The sequence below is a fragment of the Canis lupus genome, chromosome 31 (genome assembly GCF_003254725.2).
Source record: "Canis lupus dingo isolate Sandy chromosome 31, ASM325472v2, whole genome shotgun sequence".
NCBI classification, from domain to species: Eukaryota; Metazoa; Chordata; class Mammalia; order Carnivora; family Canidae; genus Canis; species Canis lupus.
Window position 1 is genome coordinate 31,585,752 of NC_064273.1, and position 25,493 is coordinate 31,611,244.

At 43.1% G+C, this 25,493-nt stretch overlaps 1 protein-coding gene and 1 long non-coding RNA gene across 8 annotated transcripts in view; one reads left to right on the forward strand and one right to left on the reverse strand.

Moving 5' to 3' along the window:
- Nucleotides 1–25,493, reverse strand: part of HLCS (holocarboxylase synthetase) — a 218,404-nt gene that overhangs the window by 44,069 nt on the left and 148,842 nt on the right. The gene's annotated exons all lie outside the window — the stretch shown is intronic.
- Nucleotides 12,364–22,991, forward strand: LOC112661925 (uncharacterized). The gene is made up of 4 exons (XR_003138090.3): nucleotides 12,364–13,614; nucleotides 17,597–17,674; nucleotides 22,093–22,321; nucleotides 22,668–22,991. It is a non-coding gene; the product is annotated as an uncharacterized LOC112661925 (long non-coding RNA).

Sequence of the window (25,493 nt, forward strand, 5' to 3'; positions counted from 1 at the left end):
TTCTGAACTGTTCATCTCAAGCCTAAAAGAGCCCATAAGGTTTGAGGCCAGCTTGATCCTATCACTGCATCATCAGAGGATGATGGGAAGAGCCTCCACGTACTAGCCAGACTCCGTGCTGATGTGCAGAGGTCAGTGCCACAGAGCCCTTTCTACTGAAAACAGATAATAACACAGACGCGGACATGCTTGGGATACAGCTGCCACACTGTTCAGCATACAGCAGGTACTCCATAAATACCCGGTGAGCAAGGAGACACATGCAAAAACAATTTGTATAACCAGCTGAGACACAGAGAATCTGTAATCAGGCTTCCCAAATAAAATGAACATGGACATTACACGTGAACAGATATGTTGAGCAATGACAATGACAAGAGGAGCCAAGCCCTCCATCCCCGTGGGTCCCATTCTCAGCATTTCATACACGATTCAAAAATCTTAGCAGGTAGTACTATCATTAACTCCATTTTACTGGTGAGGAAACAGGCCAGAAGGTAGTAGGATTCCTGAATGATAAGGAAACCAGACCAATGCTGGTCTGGGTGACCCCGCTGTGGGGTTTCCCGGACTACTGGGTCTTCATCAAGAAGATGAACTCCTCTGAACTCGAAGAGGCTTGTCCTCCCAGTGTTTCCTTCACCTCAAGCAGAAGACCATTTCCATCATTTGTCTTCTTAACACAACCTAACTCCTACAACTTCCGAACATGAGCCCAGTTGTTACAGAACCTGCTAGTAAGTTTAGAGTTGGCTTCAAGTCTTTACCCTGGGGTGTGAATTCTGTCCCCTTAGTTTTGGGGGTTGAAAGTGGTATTGAAGGAGAGAGGTAATGTTACGAACCTAAGGTCAATTCATTAGTAAGCATTTGTGGCTGCTGGGGCCATATCACCAATGGCAGCATGTGCCTCCACAGAAATTATTGTGGCTATTGTGCTTGGAGGCTTACAGCAGATGGATGAACATGCAGGAAACCATATTTGGTTGGACATAGTTACATAGGAAAATTAAAGAACAGACTGGTGAAATCGCTGGTAAGCCATAAGTGCCCCCTGAATAATTATCCTTGTTACTAACACTAGCCAAAATAAACCCAGAGACACACAATAGAGACACATTTAAGTTTTCAACCTACAACGGTCTACCAGAAATGGACTTTCGTAGTTGCTGGTCCTATGACATTTTAGAAATCAGGTTCTCATATATAATTAGCTCCTTGGCTTAATTCATGGGTCTCACATATTTATAACAAGGGGGCAGGGAACATGACAATCTAGAAGAGGAGTAAATATGCTTTTGTCTCATACTCCAGTGTCTTCATACAAGTATGAAGCAATTTTGAAAGAAAAAGCAAATGTCTTGCTTCAGGAACATTCCTACTGTGTCTGTAAGTCCTTAGCACCGTATGTCTGGCATATAAGTGCTTCATCAGTGACCGTTTATCTTTCTTTAGGATTATGAATGTTTCCAGTAGGAATTCACCTCCCAGTGAGTTTATTAACTTCTCTTTTGGTCAAGATATGTACAAAAATTTAGTGAATCTTAAATTATGGATCCCGTTCATTGCGAACAATTATGTTTTATTTATAAAAACTCCAAATAGGCTGATTTTCATTTATACTCTTAGCAACAATATGATATATAATGTGATTAAAAAATACCCTTAAATGTACATTATATTTATGGTGTATATATAAACATACAAGTACTTGGGGTACCTGGGTGACTCAACCGGTTAAGCTCCTGACTTGATTTCAGCTCAGGTCATGATTTCAGGGTCATGACCTGAGCCTCACATTGAGCTCCACACCCAGTGTGGAGCCTGCTTCAGATTCTCTCTCCACCCCCCAGCCCTTCCCTCCCACTCCTGCTCCCATGCACTCTCTCTCTCTCTCTAAAAAAAAATGTAAAAGGGAAGCCCCAATGGCCCAGCGGTTTGGCACTGCCTTCGGCCCAGAGTATGATCCTGGAGACCCGGGATCAAGTCCCACATCAGGCTCCCTGCATGGAGCCTGCTTCTCCCTCTGCCTGTGTCTCTGCCTCTCTCTCTTTCTCTGTGTCTGTCATGAATAAATAAATAAAATATTTAAAAAATAATAAAATAAAATAATAATTTTTAAAAAAACAAGTATTTTATATGCCAACAGTGGCAAATAATATTCTTTTCCAAAATTGTGATTATTCAGGGCTAACACTGGGTGAAAACAGCCCTAAGGGCAATGGCCCAGGTCCAAGGCTAGTTAGACAGCTCTCCTCCAAGTGGTGACTCAGGGATGGGCCTCTTCCAACCTGTAACACTGCCATTTTCCTGCATGACCTCCAAAATCACAATAGAAGGGGAAGGAAGGGGGTGGGAAGCATCTAACAGGCCAGGCCTGGAAGATGCATGCTTCGTGACCATCCGGCCTGTTGGCCATCCACGCAAGACTAGCCCAGGTGAGAGGGTGGCTGCGTGCCCAGGAGGGAGGAACATGAAGCAGAGTCGGGAATCACGTAATAGTGTCTCTCCCACAAACATTCTCTACGTATATGAGACATTTGCCTTGTAGTTTACAAACGTTTACATGGCACTTTCTAGTTACATCTTATTTAATTATCAGTAGAAAAAGCTGCAAAGCTGCTGCAATCGCTGCCACTTTACAGGAGAAACTCTAAGGCTTGCAGAAGTCATTTAGCATCCAAGCAGATGAGTGACGTGGTGAAGACATATGTCCCCACCACCCGGATCTAGATTTCAAGCCCTCGCCACTGTGCTCAGCATACAGAACGTCAAGAATGCTGGACTAACGGAGTTTCTGTGATAGAACAGACTACAGACCATAGACCTAGAGCCGTCTTTCCACTCTCGGTGTAATCCCATAAAACAATCCACATGGGTGAAGTCAACAGAACAGTCAGGATGCCTTTCACCAGTAAGCAGTTGTATGTCAACCGTCTCGGGGAGTGTCTCAAAAACAAAATAAGAATCATTATGGCAACAATCCCAAAATGCGACCTGATTCTTATTCTGGAAGTCGGAGATATAGGCACAAATGTAGAACAGTAGGATTCAGTTGAAAAGTTAATGATGTGAGGGGTACCTGGGTGGCTCAGTGGGTTAAGCATCTGCATTTGACTCAGGTCATGATCCCAGAGTCCTGGGATCGAGCCCCGCATCGGGCTCCCTGCTCACTGGGGAGTCTGCTTCTCCCTCTCCTCCCAGTTTGTGCATTCTCTCACTATCTGTCACTATTTGTGTCTCTCTCTAATAAATAAGTAAAGTCTTAAAAAAAAAAGAAAGAAAATTAATGATGTGAAAGAGAACTCTGTGGAATTGGAGTCCAGTTCCCAGTCCTATGCCTTTAACTGAAAGGGAATATCAGGCGTCACAATCATTGTCATGGTGACAAGGAGATGACTGGTGCTTGGACACAGGACAGAACACACGGCTGGGAAGCCCGAGGCAATCCAAGCCGATCATAGGAGTGGCTATTCCTCCATCAACAAGATGCCCCTTCCTGATGGGAGGAGGTTCGGAGCCCAGGCCTAGAGAACGAGTCCGCACTCGTTGGCCAGGACGGGGCAGATGTACTTTCCACAGCTTCCTCTGCATGTTCTCTGTCCAGCATCAATATTTCCATGTTCGGGATGAAACAGAGTTACCTAACATTTAAAGGAATGACTTTCTCCTTTCAAAACAAGGAGGAATGTGCAGTATCAAATCTGGATTCCAGAAACCCTGGCACAGGACGACCCTGTGTCCCAAACTTTCTTGCCAAGGTTCCAGTTTATGCCCACGAGGCCCAGAGAAGGTTCCGGATGTGGCGGCAGCTTTTGGCTCTGAATGGTTTTGGCTGCAAGAACTACCCGGTGACTGATTTACTCCTCGATTTCGAGTCTTTTTTCCCCCCCTCCATCAAAATAATTCTCCACGAATCATTTCCATGTTTCCAAGGCAAAAATAGAAAAAAACCAAAAGCTGTAAGTTTAAAAAAAAAAAAAAAAAAAGGCCTGCGAACAGGAATGGATTTGCTATCCGACATCCCTTTCAGGAAACCGTCAGGTAAAATCAGGCAATGTAATGGGCAATTTGGTCTCAACTTCCCCACCAGGAGAAACGCCTGCGCGCACATGTACACACACATCCATTCCCAGGCGGGCCCCGCACCAGACCATAAGCTTCTAGTGAGACCGAATTCCTGTAGGAGGGCAGTTTCCTTTCTGCTATACCAACATAATGCTTCATTACACCAAGACACAGCACTCTCCGAGCTGCCAGGGAAGAAAAGAACGAAGCCTAAAATTCACAGTAAACTTTAACGTGCTAAGCGTAAATGCTAAGTGTAAATACCTAAAATGAATGTGTTCTATCAACCCTTTCCGGTTCTGTGTTTGATTCTTCCCATGGCCGAGGTGCAACTGGCCTCTCAAGAGGCCACTGGCTCAGTGTTCCCCGCAGGTGCCGTGACTGCCACACAATCAAACCCCCCATCACACTCTGAGTCAGGGGCGTGGGGTGGGCCTCGACTTTTGTTCTGTGGGCATCGCCAGAAAGAACGTCAAGCCACCTGTGGTCAGTAAATCCAGTAATTCAACTGGGTTGGAGAAGATGCCGGGTGCTTGATCAGAGGTATCCAGTGGAACCTGCCCAGGGACTCAACAGTGGACGGTCCCCAAACCTCCTACCCTGGGCCAGGAGCTGACAAAAGGACCCAGCCCACCTTCAGCTTCCCCAGGTAAGTGGGTCTCGTGATGAAGCAAGATGTCCCACTGAGCTAAGAAACTCTCACCCACCCTCTTCCTACACTCTGATCCCTCTGTCCACCGTGGTCCTCAACAGGCCCGAGAGGCACTTGGCCAGAATTAGAGGGAGCAGTTGGATTTATTTTTTTATTTATTGAATGTTGCAATATTGCATAGCATCTCTAATAAAATATCAGACACCTGGCAGGAACCCCAGGTTCTGATGTTCTTTAGGTGATCATTAAAATAAACACCTCCCTCAGCTCTACTGAGGAGTCAACTAGAAGCAACCCAACCCCGGCATTCAATAATTTCACCTCAGAGTTATATGATATTTGGGAGTTTACATACTGTTTCCTTCCAGGTAGTCAGGGCAGGGACCATCATCTCTATTTTGCGGTGGAACGCACTATGGTGCAGGAACAGGGTTTTATTTTTTTTTAATTATTTATTTATTTATTCATGAGAGACCCAGAGAGAGAGGCAGAGACACAGGCAGAGGGAGAAGCACGGGGAGCCCAATGCGGGACTCGATCTCAGGACCCCAGGGTCACGACCTGAGCCAAAGGCAGATGCTCAACTGCTGAGCCACCCAGGTGCCCCCAGGAACAGGGTTTTAAAACCGGTGAGGGTTGTGTTGACTTTGCACCCAAACAAGCTGGCTCAATACACACTAAGCCATGCCAGAAACAGGACGACACGAGATCGCTTTTAATAGCAAAGAAACAAAGCGAGTGTGATGTCCAGCTCAGGAAATAGGAAGCTGGTGAAGATGAAAAGATGCTTCCAAATTTTAAAGGAGGAAAAAAAAAAACCCTCATGGTTAACCCTCCCTCCTCTGTCGACAATAAAGGCAAGGTTCCGGTAGCACCTGACTGTGTGGCGGGCTCAGATCTGCACCGTCCTCCGCATCCTGGGCCACACGGCCACCCAAGCCCGCCGGTGGCTCCGTGTTTATGGGAGGGCGGCGGGGAGGACATGACCACCTCAGCTCCGTGGCGGGTTAAGCAGCCTGATTGAACACTGCTACTAATTAAGGGCCCCTCTCGTCTGGCAGGACCACCGGGGTACCTTCTGCACTTGTTCATGACCACAGCACCTCGCTCAGAAATTAACTCCTGATGAGTGCAGACAGGGGCCCAGCTGGTCCTCCTGAGTCCTCCCAAATAGATAAATGAAGTGTAATAAGAATGCTGCTGACTGCCAAGGCAAGAAGGGCTCTCCGTGACCTCTCGGTAAAATCCAGAGTATACTTTTACAGTGACTTAATTCTGTGCACTGGGGATACTTAATGCAGCCAGGGATGGTGTGAACAGGCTGATGGCCACAGGGACAGCATTGAGAAGTCCATCACCAAATGTCCTCTTATTAAGTATGAGCAAAAAGAATAAAGAGGCAATGTATGAGAAACTAATTTTCAATTGGCAAGCATTTTTGTTGGGTGAGATGTGCTATTTTTTCCCCAGCACTCTTCACGGGTCTAGGGACAACGGTGGCTTTTATTACAGTTTGCAAATTGTACAACCACTGCGCTCAGGTTTAAAATATTAAGCCCTCATTTCCCATCACTTATAGAGGACATCTCTCCCTAACGCTCTGTTTCAGAAGAGGGGAAGGGTGGCCATGATTGCCCAGGCCTTCCAGATAGAGAAACTCGATGGAAAGATGCGTTCTGGGTCACACAGCCAAGCCGCAGGGGAGATGGGACAAGAATCCAGAGGTCCAGCCACTCACTCCATTTAGTGCCCCGTAGGTCAGAGGACTCTCCCCCCTTTTATCTCAGTAAGTCAATGGGTGGTGATGGGGAGGGCTTGGAGCGAGGGCACTGGGGACCATGCATGGTCACCATGGTCCCAATGCACTGGCCCATGGTGACTAATGCTGAGTGTGGTCCTGTGTGTGACATCCTCCTCAAGATATGACAAAAGGACAAGAGCAGGTTGTGAAGAACTGCCCTGACCTCTAGATCGCACTGAAGCTACATCCTCCTGTGACTTTTTAAAGGAACAGAGGAGATCACCCAAGCAACAGATGAAATGACAACACTAGTCAATTTGGTTTTTTTGTTAACACAGCAAAAAAAGCAGGAAGCAGGATGACAAGATGAAGGAATGGGCGGGAATGGCATCTGATGCCTTGATGTCAAATTTTAAAAAATAAAAGGATGCCAAAGAGAAACTGCCACAGTTCCCCCCAGGGATCAAGGCAGAGGGGATGGAATGAGGTGGAGGAAATCAAGGAAGACACCTCTTTCCTTTAGAGAGTGTATTAGTTACCGACTGCTGTGTAACAAATATACCCCAAATCCAGTAGCTTAAGACACATTTATTATCCCTACTTTCAGAGAGTCAGGAATCTGAGAGTTGCTCAGCTGGGTGCTTCTGGTTCAGTATCTCCCACAGGCTGCAAGGAAGGTATCAGCTGGGGCTGTGGTCACCTCAAGGCTTGACCGGGATAGGGTCCACATTCGAGTTTAGTTACATACAGGCCTCAGCTTCTCATGGGATGCACATCAGTTTCTAGCCATGTGGGCCTCATCGCAAGGTGACTCACTGCACATCAGCTTGTTTCTCCCAGAGCAATGGCTCCAAAAAGAGGGAGTGAAAGAAGGCCAGCAAGACAGAAGTCACAATCCTTTTCATAACCTACTCTCAGAAGTGACATCCTGGGGCATCTGGGTATCTCAGTGGTTGCTTTTGGTTCAGGTCGTGATCCCGCATTAAGTTCCGCATCGGGCTCCCCATAGGAAGCCTGCTTCTCCCTCTGCCTGTGTTTCTGCCAATCTCTATATCCCTCATGAATGAATAAATAAAATCTTAAGAAAAAAAAAAGAACTGACATCCCATTACTTTTGCTATATTCTATGTTAGAAGTGAGTCGTTAGGTCCATCCCACTCTCAAGGGGGTGGGGGGGAGGCTTACAGAGGAACATGCATACCCCAGGGCAGACATCACCGGGTCCATCTCAAAGGTGGCTTACCAGAGAGATACTTCATTCTTTCCTTCTTGAATAAATCTAGAGATGGACTCTTCCACAGTGTGCCTCCTCAGACTCTAAGTGGGCTACCCATCATCTTCACATTCAACATCCTTTCTCACATAAGCAAGAACATCTTCACCCAAGACGTGGAGTTTTAAATATCAGGAAACATAACATACATGCCAGCCTGATGTCATTTTTTAGGTGTGGCTGCCCAGAGCTGGCACCCCTGAGGACTGACTGTTCGTGGCTCCTCCTGTCATGTGACCTGCCCACAGAATGGTGTAGTTGCTTCCCAGAGCTCAGCTCTGCACCCTTCCAGAAAGTATATGCAAGAGATACAGCCTCATAGTAATAAGCACCAACATTTGTCAAGAGCAAATGATGGCTGCGTACTGAGTCAGGACTTTGCATCCATCATCACATTTAATCCTTACAAGGAGCCTATTCCACAGATGAGGAAGCAGGGATGTACCCAGGACATGTAATTCCCCACCTCCTGGGATCCACCAATTAGTGTGAATGAATGGTGCTGATTAGCTCCTCGGGATTCTCTGTTGCATTAAGATAAGCATCAGACCCGAAGAGGTCTCATGACTGAATGGTTGTATGTCCATCACACAACCATATGCTCAGAAAATCTAAAGGAATTAGTGTAAAGCTATTAGAATAAAAATTAACTTAGTAAAGTATCATAATAGAGAATGTAGAAAAGCCAAGTGTTAATATATAACTATGTGCTAGTAATAACTAAAAAACTTTGTGATAATCTATGCTCATTACAGAAAATTTAGAAGAATGTAGCAAACTAAGGCTGGGACATTGAGTCACCTAGGATTCTACTACCAAAAAGCATTTTGGTATATTTCCTTAAACTTTTTCTTCTATACTTTGCGGGTGTATGAATTTTTTTTTAATTGTTATACTACAGAGGCTGACTATCCTTTTTTCACTTTGCACAACATCAGGAGCATTTTACTCTTATTAATAAATGTTCTTCAGGGCGCCTGGCTGACTCAGTCAGTAAAGCATGAGAGTCTTGATCTCAGGGTTGTGAGCTCAAGCCCCGCATTGGGCATGGAGCCTACTTTTAAAAAGGAAAAAGAAATGAAAAGAACCAGGGCAAAATAAATGTCTTTAAAAAGTGTACCTTGAAAAATTCAATTTTAAATGGCTACCATCATATTCTTATAACCTAATTTTAAAAACGATTTCCTTTTACTCATTTAATGGGTCACAAAATAAGTAAAAACTTTGTTCCTGTTTCTCATTTCCTGCCTTTAGCAAAAATTATTTGAATATCCATTTCAATTCTCATATTGGCTTTTTAGCTATATTTCTTTGCATTTTTAAATGGCTGCACCAGGGATTACCATATACATCGTAACTTTTCATAGCTCACTTATAGTCAATATTGTACCACTTCCTGTAAAATACAGAAATCTCTCAACAATAGAGGTGCTTGCCTACCCTTATGATTGTTATAGCTACCATATCTGCAAATGTTACAAGCCCCACAAGACAGTTATAATTTTTGCTTTTAATAGTTACATGATTGACAAAGAAATTGAGAGAAAAAAACACGAGGAAAAAAATGGTATTTTGTATTTACCCAAAAATTGACCATTTTCGGTATTCTTCGTTTTTCCTCAAGAGTCCCAGTTCCCATCTAATGTCATTTCATTTCCCTCCAGCTTCAGGAAGTTCCTCTACCATTTCTTGAAATTCAGGTTGGCTAGGGATGAATCCTTATCATTTTCTTTATCTAAAAATGTCCTGATTTTCCCTTCACTTTTTTTTTTTTTTTAAGCAGCTTCCATCCCCAGTGTGGAGCCCAGTGTGAAGCCCAGTGTGGGGCTTGAACTTACAACCCTGAGATCCAGACCTAAGCTGAGATCAAGAGTCAAACGCTTAATTGACTGAGCCATCCAGGCGCCCCGAATGTTATTTCTTTTGTTCTGGTTGGCAACTACCTTGGCTGAACCAGAATGCAAACTCTTCCTCTGGGCAGCAAATTCAGTCTTAGTTCTGATCTTCTATCACGACCTGAGGTTCTTTTAGTCTAGTCCACGCATGCATGGTTCAACAGCTGAAGATGTGCACAGACAGAATTTGGAGATGCCCTCTCTGAACCCTTCCCTTCTGGTGCTCTTCCTCACTGCACTGCTAGCACTTGGCCTGAGGTTACTCTGGATGGCTCTAGTTTTTCCCTTTACAAGGACAGAGTCTCACCAGAGCCTGCCTGCTTCTGTTCATTCTTCAGTGACTTAGGATAACTTTGTGTGTTATGCTCAGTTTGCAGGATTATTTTCAGGAGGAGGGAGAGGAGTCTAGTCAGGTCTTGGTCCATCATTCTCAGAAAGAGAAGTTAAAGATCTCCATTTCTAAGTATCATTTGCCTCTAACAAGAACCAAATTGGCCAAATCCAAACCAACTCTGTAGAGAGTAAGAAGCATGATGGATTATAAAATAATAATTCACAAGTCCAGAGCACAAGCTGAGAGACAGCCAAGACAAAGAACAAAAGATAAGTACATCCCTCATTTGCTGCCCCTAGAGTGACTAGTACATCATCTAACTTCCTACTCTGAAAATGATTCCGTACAAAATAATATCAGTTAATAAATGAAGAAGGAAAAAAAGACAAGAAAAATTCCCATTTTGCAAACCTTAGAGAACTGATTCAAGCAAAGGATCGCCAAGGTTGTAGGTGAACAGAATATTGCCTGGTGTGCCAAAGGGATGCTCCATGGATTACTCACTGAAAGAGACCATAACTGTAGAGAGAACAGGTAGTGGAGCTTCTCACCAAGTGATCCAATCAATAAGAAAGGTACAATATGTGACACAATACGAAATACACAGTATCACCTAGAAAGTTTGCCTTCCCAAAATATTTAACCTGAATCAAATCAAATTTTTATACCTAACTTCTAGTTTACAAGAAACTGAGGAGCTAGAGGAACACAAATGTCACCACAAGGCCACAGCCAAATCCAGAATGTGGGGTATTTGTTAAGATAACTGCTCTGGTCTCTCCAAAACCTTGATGTCATTTTTTAAAAAAGAGATAAAAGAAATATGTCAAACAAGTGCAATGCACAATTCTAGTCCACTCTTTTGGCTGGTTCTGACTCTACATCGGGAATAAAATCCAGACTAAGGTGATTTTTGGAGTCAATCTTGAAATGGCATCGAGAATGGTGAGAAGCCCACCATTTCCTCTTTCGACTCCAGAAGTGACTTGGAGAAGAATGGCTTGTACGTAATACCTGTCCCTCCAGTGTCCATAACTTGCTGACCTATGACTTTGGGAAAATAAAATACAGCACCTGTGAGAATAAGGTTGATTGGGATCACCCGGCAAAAGTGAAGTCTCAGTGCTAGTAATTCACATGTTCACAATATTCATGTATTGATCTACAATATGCCAGATGCTGAGGTAAGCAACCGAGGGTATACCCCAGCCTTTGTGGAACTACAGTTGAGTCAGAGAGAGAAAATAGGCTGTTACAAACCAATGGAATAAGCAGGATGATGAGTCAGTCAAGTAGAGTGTTCGAGAGTGCAAACATCTAAGGGACAGGGGAAGAAAAGGAGTACTATGGAGGCCACGGGGAGAAGACAGCAGATCTCCTTCAAGAGAAAATAGTTGACTGATAGCCTCTAGCCACTGCCAGGATACAGTACAGCTCCAGGTCCACATATTAGGTGCAGAGTCATTGTTTAGTGAACAAGTAAGTGAATCTCGATCACCCATGCCCTCCTTGGTCCCCACAAGTACTTCAGATAACTGTGATGCTCGTATAGGTTTTAGTTCCAGTAATCTAGTGCTCCTTAACAAACCACTTCAAATGTTAGTAGTTTCAGTAACTCCATCATTTATTTTACTCACAAATCTGTATTTGGGGCAGACGTAAGCAGTTGTGTCAGCTGGCACAGCTCCAGTGAACACAGAAGATCTATTTCCAAAATGGCACAGGCACATGGCTAACAGGTTGGCACTAGTTTGGAGTTCAGCTAAAGCTGGGCTAGGAACTCAGTTCTCCACAGACCCATACAGGCTTCCTCTCAGCATGATGATTGGACTCAAGAGCAAGTGTCCCAAAAGACAGTAGGTGGAAGCCACCATTTCTTAAGGCCTGGGCCCAGAAATGAACTGTCACTTCTACCATTCTATTGGTTGAAGCAGTCACAGAGCCCACCCAAATTCAAAGAGAGGGGACATGGACCCTAACTACTCATGGAAGGATCAAGCCTCTTCTTTTGAAATGGGCTATTTAAGAACTAAAAAGGTATATTTCCTTCAAACCATAGTATATACACACATACACACACACATATCAGTATCCACTCAGTATGGCATTTGTTACCTGGGGCTTGGCAACAAATCACCGGCTCCCCTTACCAAGTCAAGGAAGGCTTTGAAAAGAATACACATTTGTCTTACAGTGTAGGAACAAAACTGATCCAAGTTTCCTTAACTAAACTCAATGTTCATTCACTTACACAACTTTTTTTTTTTTACACAACTTTCTTTTTTTTTTTTAATTCTTTTTTTTTTAATTTTTATTTATTTATGATAGTCACACACAGAGAGAGAGAGAGGCAGAGACACAGGCAGAGGGAGAAGCAGGCTCCATGCACCGGGAGCCTGACGTGGGATTCGATCCCGGGTCTCCAGGATCGCGCCCTGGGCCAAAGGCAGGCGCTAAACCGCTGTGCCACACAGGGATCCCTACACAACTTTCTTTGAGCAATTACTATATGTTATCCTAGGAACAGAAGGGAATACAAAGATTAACCAAATACAGCATTTTCAAATTGCTCTCAATCTATTAGGGAAACAAATACACCCATTACAATGAACTCTAATGAGATAGAATTCAGGGATGCTAACAATGAGCAAAGTCCAAGGACCCAGAAAGAGAAAAGGAAGGAAACACAGGGAACGCTGACATTCTCCACATTTACCCCAACAGTCAACTTATATCTTCATTTCTCTCTGTCATCTCCAACTGGGCTCCCAGCCCTATGAGGTAGCCACACAGAATTCCAAAATCCAAAAACATTTAATACAGGATCCCTTTAAATGATATGTCCCTAAGAATGTCAACACAATTTGAAAAATGACTATTAATTTTATACAGTTTTTTAAAACTTTAAAGCTCTACTACTAAAACAATATATGCATGCATGAGGTATAAATCCCACCCCCACGCCTACATAACAGTAGTTCTGGCTTTTCCCAATTGCTTACTCTGGTCTTGTCACCTTCCAATTACAGACCTGAAACCAACTCAAGAGTATTAACATCTCACTGCCTGCTCCTAAATTGCATTTGGCTCAAATATCAAAATAACACTCAGCTAGAAATTGACATTCATGTGCTCCTGAGGCTACTTGCTACCCAGGAACTTTGGTTGATTCCAGGAATCAACAAGGACAGTAATATCCTAAAGAATTATTGTCATTGCAAGCATCAGGAGAGGTCAAAGACTAAAGATTTTACTCCTGAAGCTTTAGACTACTTTATTTTTATGACTTTCCTTAATCAGATCTCTCTTTAAGACCTCCATCAACTCCTTCTGTCATTTAAAGTATTTAAAGAGTTTGTTGCAGATTAAGAATGGTCACAGATTCCTTGAGGCCTATTGAAAGGTGGGGGTCTATGTCCCTTCCCCTTGAACATGGTTGGGTTCTGTAAATGACCAATAGAATACAGTAGAACAATCTCTCATGCAGGCCTTAAGAGATTGAGAGCTCTCACTGCCTGTTTCCTGGAACATTCTCTGGGAATCCTGAGCTGCCATGTAAAAAGTCTGAAAGCCTTGAGACAGTCACTCTGAAGAGGCTAAGAGTTCCACTACGAGACCACAGCCTTCCAGCCCTCCCACCAAGGAGACAGTCGTGTAAGTAAAGCCCATCTTCCTCCCTCCTGCCCAGCCCATCCACCAGTGAGTTATCACCATGTGAGCTCAGCCAACACAGCATAGAGACAAATAACTCAGCTCAGCCTTGACCAAATTTCTCACCCAGAAAAATGACTGGATATAATAAAATTGTTGTTGTTATAAGTCATTAAGGTTTGGGATGGTTTGAACTGTAGCAGTAAATAACCAGAACAAATTTTAATCTTGAAACTAATAACTTTGGTTAAATGTATGCAAAAAACAAAAATGTAATCACAGAGGAACTATGAACAGAATATTCTTCTCACAGCTGACCTACTACCCCTGATAGCTATCAGCAAAGATTAGATCCTGGTTCAGACAGCTTGTCTAAAAATAATACATTTCATCTATGCAATGTAACCATAGTGCATTTTAATAAATTATCCTTTAAATATCATTCATAATATTTTCCAGTTTTTACACTTTTAACTGCCAACCATCTAGTCTCTGATTTATTGGATTCTACCCAGAGAGAGCACACTTTCATCTCTTTAATGATATAACTGCCAGGCCCTTAGACATTTTATTATTCTAGTGTAACACAATTCAAGCTAGTAGTGATCTGCTTATCTTTCAAGACCATGCACAGTATGCATCTCTTCATTTTTAGAAACCGATCTTCAAAATAGGTAACCCAGTACAGAACAGTTGAGCCAGAGAAGCAGAAACCTCTGCCTTCAGTAGGGTGGATCCCTGTCTCAAGAAGGACCCAACCACCACATCGTTAATAAGCCAGAGCAACCTTCCCACTGCCACTATAGTGAATGTAGCAGAAGAACTAGAATCTCAGCTTCACAGTCTAGAAATTGGGAGACAACATAGTTTGCCTCAGGAAACTAGGTATGAAAATAAGATTCATCTAGTAGTGGTCCTCAGAGAAACGTGGCTTAAAAATTAAATAACTGACAAAGATCTCTTCCCACTTATGACACCAATATATAAATATGTGGATCATAATTAATCTCTAAACTTTCACAAAATCCCTGCTTTTGAACCTGCTACTGAACCTGACCTCTGAAAAAGGTCAGCAGCACCAGACAGTGTGAGATAGTAGAAAGGGCCCAGGATGTGACTTGAGAGCCATAGCATCTAGTACAGACTGGCTGTTGACCTGACAAATGGAGACACAAACCAGCTCCTCTCTTTTTTTAAAGATTTTTTTAAAGTAATTTCTTCACAATGTGGGGCTCAAACTCACAACCTCAAGATCAAGAGTCACATGCTCCACTGACTGAGCCAGCGAGGCATCCCTCTCTGTCCAGAGGGATGGGGAAGAGCTCGTAAGTCCTTTCCACATCTGAAATTCTGTGATTCTTTATTGTTCTAGGAATGGCTGGGGCACCTAGAACACTGGACTGCTCCTTGCACCCTACCAGGATCATTCTGCTTCAGTAGGAGATTGTAGGACACACTCTAGCCTCATGAACACAAGGAATGGTCCTACAAAGGATAAGGATAAAGCCAGGCTAAGGTGAAAACTACTGAGGCTTTATGGAATTGACTCTGCCTCTAAAATCTACTTAGTAAATGTCTCCTCCCACTGACCTTCTTAGAGTCTGATCAAACTGGGAGATAATGGATTCCCAATGGAAAATATCAACCTCCTATGACATTATTTATAATTTTTATAACACATAGAGTATGTTAATTAACATCTTAAAGTGCTAGATATCCTTTACGTCACTTATGCTCTAGTTTATCCTTTGACCTCAGAACAACTGTTAGTTGAAGGATATGACTGCCTAATACTGAAATCTACCAAATTATGTCTTAGAATTTTAATTTTTGAAATACGTTTAAAAAGAATTATTATGTGAGGCTTCTTCATAGGCCCCCCAATGCAGATCTTGTTATCTTGATTTCAGTTGTTTGTTTAAATGGCTAAGAAAATTATTTCCTCAACAAACAAATACTAGTCGCCAAATTTAGTGAGTTTAAAAGAAGAAAGTATATATGGGGGCACCTAGGTGGCTCAGCAGTTGAGCATCTGCCTTTGGTTTGGGTTGTGATCCTGGGATCGAGTCCTGTATCAGGCTCCCCAGAGGGAGCCCTGCTTCTCCTGCTGCCTATGTCTCTGCCTCTCTCTGTGTGTCTCTCAAGAATAAATAAATATTTTTTTAAAAAAGTATATACAAAAAAGTAAACCAGAGACCATATACCAAAAAAAAAAAAAAAAAATCAGATATACAAGGAGTCTTGAATTCCTGTTTTCTGGCAGTATTATGCCACATGTATTTGCAAACATGTAAACAACATGATAATTTTGCTGCAACTAGGAATATCTCTTTACCAGGTTATAAATCTAGTCAGCATTCCCCCCATACAACCTACTTCATGATACTAAGCAACGCAAACACACTGCCAAACAACCAGTGTTTTAATATTCAAGCTCCCATTTCTTCCACCACATAATTTCCTGTAATACTCTCATTCATGTCTGAGGTCCAAACGCATTCTTATTGGTGCTTTTCAGGTCAGTATGCCAATAGCAAGAAGACTCATTCTTGAAAGATTGAGCTTTCCGAAAGATTGAGCTTTCCGAATGAGTCCTGAAAGAATTCTACTAACACTGCATATTTCCTGAAGAGGGATAATGTAAAAAAGCAAAATTTTAAGAAAATGGCTCTAATGCCATTTTCAGTTAAAAGCACTGGGAGATTTACAATGATCAAGTAATATGTCAATTTCTTTCAAATCTTGCCAACATTTGATGCCAACACAATTACAAGTTGGAAAAATGTGTAATGAATAAGGCAGCTCATAATTTCCCTTAGAATATGTATGTACAACTTATTAAGTGGCATAAAAAGCAAAGAGTCATGGCAAATGTTGAAACCCTAAATCTGAGTTTCATTGCTTTGGGGCATTTGAGTCAAACTCCATCATCTGGAAGTACCTAACAATAAGAAATATTAGGTCACGAGCTGTTTTAGAAACACCTGCAATACTTACACCTAATGAGGTGAATAAATGAGAGCTTCAGGTTCCCCATCAAACAAGAAAACTTAATAGTTAAATCTGACATAATAAGCCCAAACTCGAACCCTGTATAAATGAAAATACTCACATGGAGGGCATTTTCGCTTCTAAATTTTGTGGTTCAACTCCACTAGTTCCCTTACCTAAAGCCACCTGGTGGAAAAATGTGCCCCCAATTCTAGATCAGTATGGGTTTTTCCAGAGTATGGCTTAATTTATTGGAGTCTCTAAAGGCTCAAAAAGAATAGATATAGCTTTCTCTTGATGTCTTCTGTCCTCACCCCCACCCCACCCTCAAAACACCTATAAACTCGGACAGAGGCAACGAGCCACTGACATCTCGTTCCAAACCCCAAATCCCATCCTTTTCAAAGTAAGAGCCAGGCCAAAGGCAGGATGTGAATGGATGACTCTCTAGGCTTTCCCCTTGGAAACTGCGTACGTGCCTTATATACCATCACTTTTTCCCAAAGAGGAGATCATTTTGTTTTCTAGCCATGTGGACTAGAGCTTGGATCTTGAGGGTTGCCAGGTTTTGCAAATCAAAATACAGAATGCCCAGCTAAAAGGTGAATTTTAGTATATGTGCTGCCAAAGCGAGCACTAAAAGGTGAATTTTAGATAAATGACAGATAATGTAGTAGCTTAAGTATGTCAAAAAAGACTATTTTCTCTGGCAAACCTATGCAGAACATTCATAATACTAAGGAAGAGAAATGAACACCACTACCTCTTCCTGAAAGCCCAGGAAGCAGAGAAAGGCAGCTAGGAGGTGTGAGAAGAAGTTAGAGGTGAGGAAAGGGAAAAGACACATAAAGAGAAAATAAAGTCTTTAGTAGAATTTCCACATGGTGCTGCTCAAACTTTAACATGTGCACCAATCACCCAGGGATCTTAGGAATTTAACCTGTGGGCTCTGACCTGCTAGGGCCAGGGGTCCCCGGTTTTCATCTTTTCTCAGGTGATGCTGGTTGATGCTCGTGGTGGAAAGCTCTCTGAAGCTCTGCTAGACAAGATGGGGGACATCCAAAGGGTGCCGGTAAGCAGCTGGTGAGGAGGGGGAAAGAGGGCAGCAATTCAAGAAGTTTTTCAGGCAGTTAAGGTTAAATACAAAGATCTGATCTCTTGTGAATTTTCTTCTAATTCCTCTGTGTGAGAAATAATCACTATCATCATACATACTAAGAAACAGGTTCTAAGCCAAAAAAAAAAAAAAAAAAAAGAGAGAGACAGAGAAAGAAAAACACAAGCATCAAAGAATCTCAGACATGCATGGTTTTTGTATTATTGTTGAGAATCAAAGCAGCATTATTTAAGAATCTAGCACAAAAGCCTTGTCACGTTTAACAACCCAGTAAACACAGGGTGTAAGTTGTGCAGAATCCATCAAATTGGTGCTCTTAAAAACCAACTTGAGACCCCAGGCTTTGGCCACAGCATGGCCCTTGGGGGCAGCCTTTTGAGAGCTGTCACGAAAGCTGTCCAAATCTCGTCCAGCACATACTTGCTGCAGTTACCACCTCCTATTTCTCTTCCACCTCCCGGAAGACAGGAGAGGCCCGGCTCTCCACGGAACATGGTGTTCCATCTTGTCACTGGCGGCAATGAGTCTGGCTTGGGTCTCTATTCCGGATGATTCTACGCCCACATGAGCTCTCAGGAGGCAAGGACTGAAGGGCCCCAGGCTCTGGCTCCCCAGGGCTGTGGCCACATATACATGCAGACTCAGTGCACACAGACAGTGGACAGAAAAGAGGCAGACAGTCTCTAAATTCCCTTTAGGTCTTAACCAGGAAAAACACCCCAATGTGTAAATTTCTCAAAGTGTGAGTAGGCAAAGGTGAGCATTTTTTCCACACTAGCACTTTTTGCAGATTTGGACACTGTTCAAAAGTGTTTATATTTATTTGGTTTCTTGGGGGCGAGGGAGCAGGGCTGCTGCTGGTTTGGAGGCAATAAATGGAGAATATGGAAAATCAGGTGTACCAGGACTGTGAGAATGTGCAGGGAGGCAAGAGCATGTACACACCAATATGTGCATACATGCCACTTTCCAAAAGTTATTTGGAGAAAAATTTTCCAATTTTTCGGCAGCTTATCATATGGGCCTGGGGTGGACATCTATAACCAGGGACATAGACACATGAGATTCTTACAGTGTCCTTGATGTCTCTGGCTCAGGAAAAAATTTAAAAAGCCACTGGGAACTTGGGTAAACCATAGACTAGTCACCTCAGATTCCCTTCTCTTACTGAGCTTCTCTAGTCCCAAAGCCAAGTCTCTAGCTAGGTCCAAGGACACAGAGTTTATATGTAAGTCGATGCGGCCCCTGAAGGGTGTTGCTAGAGATACTAACCCAATCACAAATATTTATTTTGGGAAGTAGAGATACACAGCTCTGGTTGGTGCCCACAGACTCCTGGTCCAATAAATCCTAATTGTATGCACATACATTCATTTTATCATAAAATCCTATTTTTCCACTCATTAGAATTCATCATTCCAGAACCAATAGATGACCCTCCTAACATTTCGGACACGGAAATTACTTTTTTCCAGATGATGGAGAGCTCTTTCACTAGCATGTAGGAGATTATGTCCCAAGACAAAAAGAAGGCGAGAGACACAAACTTGTCTTATCATTGCCATGCCCACAAATAAGGGCACCAAGAAATACTTTCCAAAGCTCCTTGCTCTAAAGACTGTGTTAGTGATGGCTCCACTTTACGATGGTGCAAAAGCAACGTGCATTCAGTAAGAACCATACTTCGGATTTTGAATGTGTATCTCTTCCCGAGCTAGTGCTATATGGTAGGATAGATACTCCCTTGGGATGGTGGGCAGGGGCAGGGACCCACAGCTCCCAGTCACAAAGTCACGAGGGCAAATGACCCCTACACTTACAACCATTCTGCACCCATACAACCGTTCTATTTTTCACACTCAGCAGTTTTCACTAAATTACATGAGTTAGTCAACCCTTCATTAAAAAAACTGGCTTGGTGTTAGGTGGTTTTGCCCAACTGGAGGCTAATGTAAGTGTTCTAACGTATCAGGGAGGTGAAGCTAAGTTATCACGTTCAGTAGGTTAGTTGTCTTAAATGCATTTTGGGCTTACCAATATTTCCAACCTACGATGGGTTTAATGGAACATAACTCCATTATAAATCAAGGAAGGGAAGAGTTGATTGGAATGGGACGCCATCCTAAGTTGAGGAAGAGCTATACTGATGTAAGGGATGGCCTAGCATTGGCTTGAGGTGCCAGGACCTTAGCTGACCCCAGACGAGGGTCAGAACATGACTGCATTCTCGTGAACGGCAACGATGTCGCCAGAGGTGGGCAGGCCACAGCTGCCAGTAATCCAAGCACCCCTGCTCCTGCTTTTTGCTTTATACTCACAGATATGAAAGAACGAGGTGGTAATATTTCCTTTTTCGTGACTAGCAACCTTTTCTTTTTTTAAAGCCTGACAATGATACTAATTACTTAAGCAACGGATCAGATCAGTAGTCAGCTGTTGCCACTGCTCAGATCCCAGTAAGACTTCCATTAGCAAAAATTAAAGTTGGCTTTCCTCCTTCCTGGCAATCATTCAGAGCAACCTTGTTTGGCTGTAATACACCATGGCTGTTGTAGGAACTTTCCGGAGCAAAGCGTAAGCATTTGATAAAGGTTAAGATTAAATTAAAATGAATGACTAAGCATTAGATAATAGGATACGTTATGTGCCATATTATTTTCAAAATAGAAAAAAAGCTACTCATGTGGAATCTTCCAATATAAAGGTAGATTATAAACACTGTTACTTTCCCTTTTACTCACATTTGGAGTTGCTCTGGTCTTACCATTTGCGCCTTTGTTCGGTCTGGACTTAATTGGTTTCTCTACCCTTCCCTCTAAAATTGAGTCTTTTCACCAAATGACCCTGAATTCGCCTTAATTTGATTTTCTGGGTTTACTGCGTTTTCATCTTCTAAGAACCGTTACTTATCTTGTGCCATAGTTGTGATCACTTCTCCGACATTTGTTTGACTATGGCTCAAGATTTAAAATTTTTTTAAAAGGAGAAGAATTTAAATCTCTTAATTCTCAAACACTCACCTATTCTGCACCCATGGGGTATCCCCGCTCACCCCGCTCCTGCACTGCCTTCCCCACCCACTGCACTGGGGCTTCTTGTCTTTGACATCATGCAGCTCCCTGAATAAAAGGAGACTGCAGTCTTGTTACCAATGAAACGAACTTTACATTAGAGACGTCCAAAATGTGTGGATTTGGTATAAGCTTCTTTCAAAAAGTACTACTCCATTATTGGGAATGTTTATGCCTAAAAAGAAGATTCTGTGTTCTATTGTGTCAGAAGCTTTCAAAGTGCAATTGTTCAATTTGCAAACTGCAATTGGTTAACCAAGCTAAACTTAATTAGTCCAACGATCCTACAGCCCACATCAAACCCCACTGTTTGATGTATTCTGCGAGGTGTCCAAGCCGCCTACAGCTGTCTAAGTGCCACAATGAAAAGGCAGCTAGGCTTAGGTCTGGGAACTGAAATGAGCTGTTCTAAGTGGGGCTTTTCTTCCATTTTCTGAGGCTGCACTGCTCTGACCTTCTCCAAATCAATCCTTTGCGGATTAACATGTAAAGCAGTGTCGAATTAATTTCAGAAAGGGAATATGAGATCAGCCTAGGATCATACAAAACATCTAACTCCTAAACACACTAATGCTTCTAGCCATTCAATGAGAAGCTGTCAATAAAGGGAAAAAAGTCGGGGAGGGGGGCGGCCAGAAGGATTTGAAGGTTGGAGCAATCTATCAGACTAGTTAGCGCATTGCCTACTTCTGTGGCATGGCTAATGCATTCCTCTAGAAGTTAATCCTATTTCTAAAGACCATCCCGCTAGGGGCACATAGGCCGTGATGAATGAGAACTAAAATGCATTAAAATTCTCAACAACTTCACCAAAAGGCACACTATTAGATTCTGAGTGTCTACAATAAGACGGTTCATTAAAAGTGCAGGTCTTAAAGAAACCGCTTTTGTCCCTACAAAGTGAGGAGAGAGGATCCGATGTGTCACTTGTGACACCTGCAGCCAAAATATTTTTACATTAGGTTGTCCAAGTCATCACACGAGAAATGCAACATAAAACGGCAAGGGAAGGCCCTTCGCCGCGAGCTGGCTTAAATACCGTTATTATGTGCCTACACTCAGGGGAGGCTGTGTGTTTCCACAGCATTAGCCACACAACAGTGTCATTAAACCCACTTTTAAAAAATCAGACATGAAAGAGCACTTATTCAATTTCCCTTGAAGAAACTGCAGTGTTTGAACACGTCTCTTTTTCTCCCATTGTATTTTGCTTGTACTCAATTAAGAGATGATTTAGCCATTTATCACGACGGAGTTGGGGCTGAGCGTTTATACAGACATTGAATCTGGCTTTTCTTGCAGGCAGAAGTCTGTAACTACCTCTAGAAGACAGCTGACGGTGGCAGCCCTGAGACTGGAAATTACATCTTGATGAGCTGGGTCTTGGTCCCTGTCAACAGGCGTGGGGAAAGGCTGCTGGACAAGCCTCAAGAATGAGGCGGCGATGAATTATCACGCGGTGCTGATTCTAACATCAGAGATGCCAATAACACAACACTTGAGGCCCAACGGAGCTGCCAGGGAGCAGCAGGTGAGGAGGCTCTGTGAGACAAATCTGCAGAAGAGGGGGGCACGCCTCGAGGCGGGAGGGGGTATTTGTTGAGTGAATGAATGAATGAATGAAGGGATGGATGGAGTTGGACTTGGCTGCTGGGCTCAGGACAGTCACAGCTACTCAAATGGCTCAGGTTCTGCAAAAGTTCATCCTTGATGTGAAACACACGAGGGGGTGACCTGGATAGGGGAGCAGGGGCAAAGAGTGGGGAACAACAGAGATGGACATGTGACCGCGTACACGGTGTTTCTGTGCTTCATACATCCAACGATTGTGTCTAATCCTCATACCACATCAGGACGTTGGCATCTCTGTGTTACAGATGAAGCACCTGGAGCCCAGAGAGGGCAAGTCAGATGTGAAAGGTCACACAGCTTGCGGGTGCCTGACAAAGACTGAACTGGGATCCTTCAGACTCTAAAATCCAAACTCAGGTCGTGATCCTGGGATCCTGGGATCAAGTCCCACATCCGGCTCCCCATGCAAGGAGCCTGCTTCTCCCTCTGTCTGTGTCTCTCGTGAATAAATAAATAAAATCTTTAAAAAGATAAAATAGTATCCAAGCTCTTTCCACTTCTCTATAAAGGAAAGTCCTGTGCATCGTAGAAAATTAAAATATGGACTAACAGAAGGATTTGATGGAACGACACTAAATCCCTTACCCCCCAAATGTCTGCCACCCATCAGGTCTTAGATGCTACTCTCAGTCTTCCACTTCGTGGTCTGAGCAGCTTTTGTCTTTTGGATTACCCTGAGAGAGGCAGTCGAAAAGCCCGAGGAACTGGAAGTAGGTCTGCAGGTGGCTGCCCAGTGGAGTGGGGGCAGGAGCAACCTCCGCCAGAAAACCTAGCATGAGGAGTGCACAGCTGGGAGGTGACCTGGCGGTCTGGACTGGGGCCAGCCCCGGTGCCCGGGACGTGAGGGTGCTCCAGCAAGTGGGTAAGAAGATAAACCAAGTAGCACTTGGGAAGGCATGGTCCCCCCCATGAGAAAGGGGGAAATAATCCACACAGTATATCACTTTACAGCATAAAAGGTTGTGAACTGGGACACAGGCCACCTGGGTGTTGGCAGGTTTATTTTACCACGTTCTTCTAGCACCCTGGGGAACGTGGGCATAGGGAGGGGTGCGCCGGACACACATTTCCTTCCACAGATTTGCCTTCCTTTGCATCTGCCTTTTGCACACAGTAAGAGTGCGTGCGGACTAAGAAGAACAAGAGAGGGGAGCCTGGGTGGCTCAGTGGTTGAGCGTCTGCTTTTGGCTCAGGGCATAAACCCTGGGGTCCCGGGATGGAATCCCACATCGGGTTCCCTTTAGGGAGCCTGCTTCTCCCTCTGCCTGTGTCTCTGCCTCTCTCTCTCTCTTTCTCTCTCTCTCTCCGTGTGTGTGTGTGTGTGTTTCATGAATAAATAAATAAAATGTTTAAAAAAAATAACAAGAGAAAACAACTGTCCATATTTCTGGTTTTGTTAAACCACAGCCATGAAGACTTGTAAAAAAAAAAGTGAGGTGACAAATTCTAGACACTCATGTGTGCATTCATTCATTCATTCACTTGGTTAACAGGCTAAAATGATCACCATCACATTCACCAAAAAATACGGACTGGGAGATTGGGCCTCTGCCAACTATGCAGAACCTTACTCCTCAATGTCGTGTTTCATGTTTTGCTCTAGCATGACCTCAATGTGACGCTATGAAAGCAAGTTTTCTGTACTCCTCTAACCCGGATGCTCACATTGTCACCTCCTGAACACCTTGTGAATGGCTTATATGATATCTAAGCATTTGTTTAAAACAACAAACAAAAAAAAACCCTTCAGGAATGTACTCTGAATAGACTGGAGGCTTAGTGCTGACTTTTCAGTACAAAGGCAGTCAGTGATTATCCTAAAGCTGACATAAGGTTTAAGATACAAAGTCTGGGCTGTAGGAAGTAGATGCAAGAAGCATGAACATTGATTCCCTACAATGACAATCATGACCAACACGAAGAAAGGCACGGGGAGGAAGAGGATGGGGAGAAGAGGGATGGGGAGGAAGGGGAGACATGGACACATGGGTGCTGGGTCCCTGGCCTAAGCACCAGGACCATCAGCCAGCCACCCTGATGAGCGAACAGCTAGAGCCAGTTGTCCTCATCTTCCCATGCCCACCAATGAGCTACTGTCACGCCATATACAAGTAATTTACAGTCCTGTTGATCGGTTTTATACATACTATGTGGTGATAAAGGGTCAATCCTCATCTAACGGGTGAAGCGGACTTAACAAAGCATATCCAGCAGACCTGGATATGCTGGCTTTTTTTTTTTATAAGTTTTATTTATCTAAGTAATCTCTACACCCAACATGGGGCTCAAACTCATGACCCTGAAATCAAGAACTGTAAGCTCTCCCAACTGAGCCAGTCAGGTGCCTCTGATATTTTTCTGTTTTTTTTTAAATAAACTTTTTATTTTGGAATAATTTTACATTTACATGTTTTTAATGATATGGCAACTTAATGGTTTTCTTTTTTATTTTTTAAGATTTTTATTTATTCATAAGAGACAGAGAGAGGCAGAGATATAAGCAGAGGGAGAAGCAGGTTCAATCCCAGGACCCTGGCATCATGTCCTGAGCCAAAGACAGACACTCAATCACTGAACCACCAAAGTGCCCCAGTGGTTTTCTTTGTGATGGGCTTAGCATGTGTGACAGCAACCAGCACATATACACGCTTGCCCAAATCAATCAACAACTTGTTCGGCGATACAGAGATGTAGATACAGATGTGGTATCTAGGTAATACTTACATGAATTTTACCACTCATTGTATTTTAAAAATATGATCATCGAGGTTAACTGTCCATGCCTGGCAAATGCCCAGAAAATGGAAGAATAAGAAAAGGACAAGATCTAAGCGTTTAGGTTTAGTCACAGCAGGATAATGATTTAAAAAGCAAGTATTTTTTTAAACTATCAGTAAGTACAGCATTTAATTCACGGTAAGGCTAAAAGAAATGAAAACACCCAAATAAAAGTTAGTATATGACTCATGGATTTACCTGTTCTATAAGCAAGTGCATAACTGCTCAGGTTTTCTTGACCTGTGAGCCTGGACTTCTCCCCACCCCCTTTCTTCCTTTTCAAAGCACTGCCA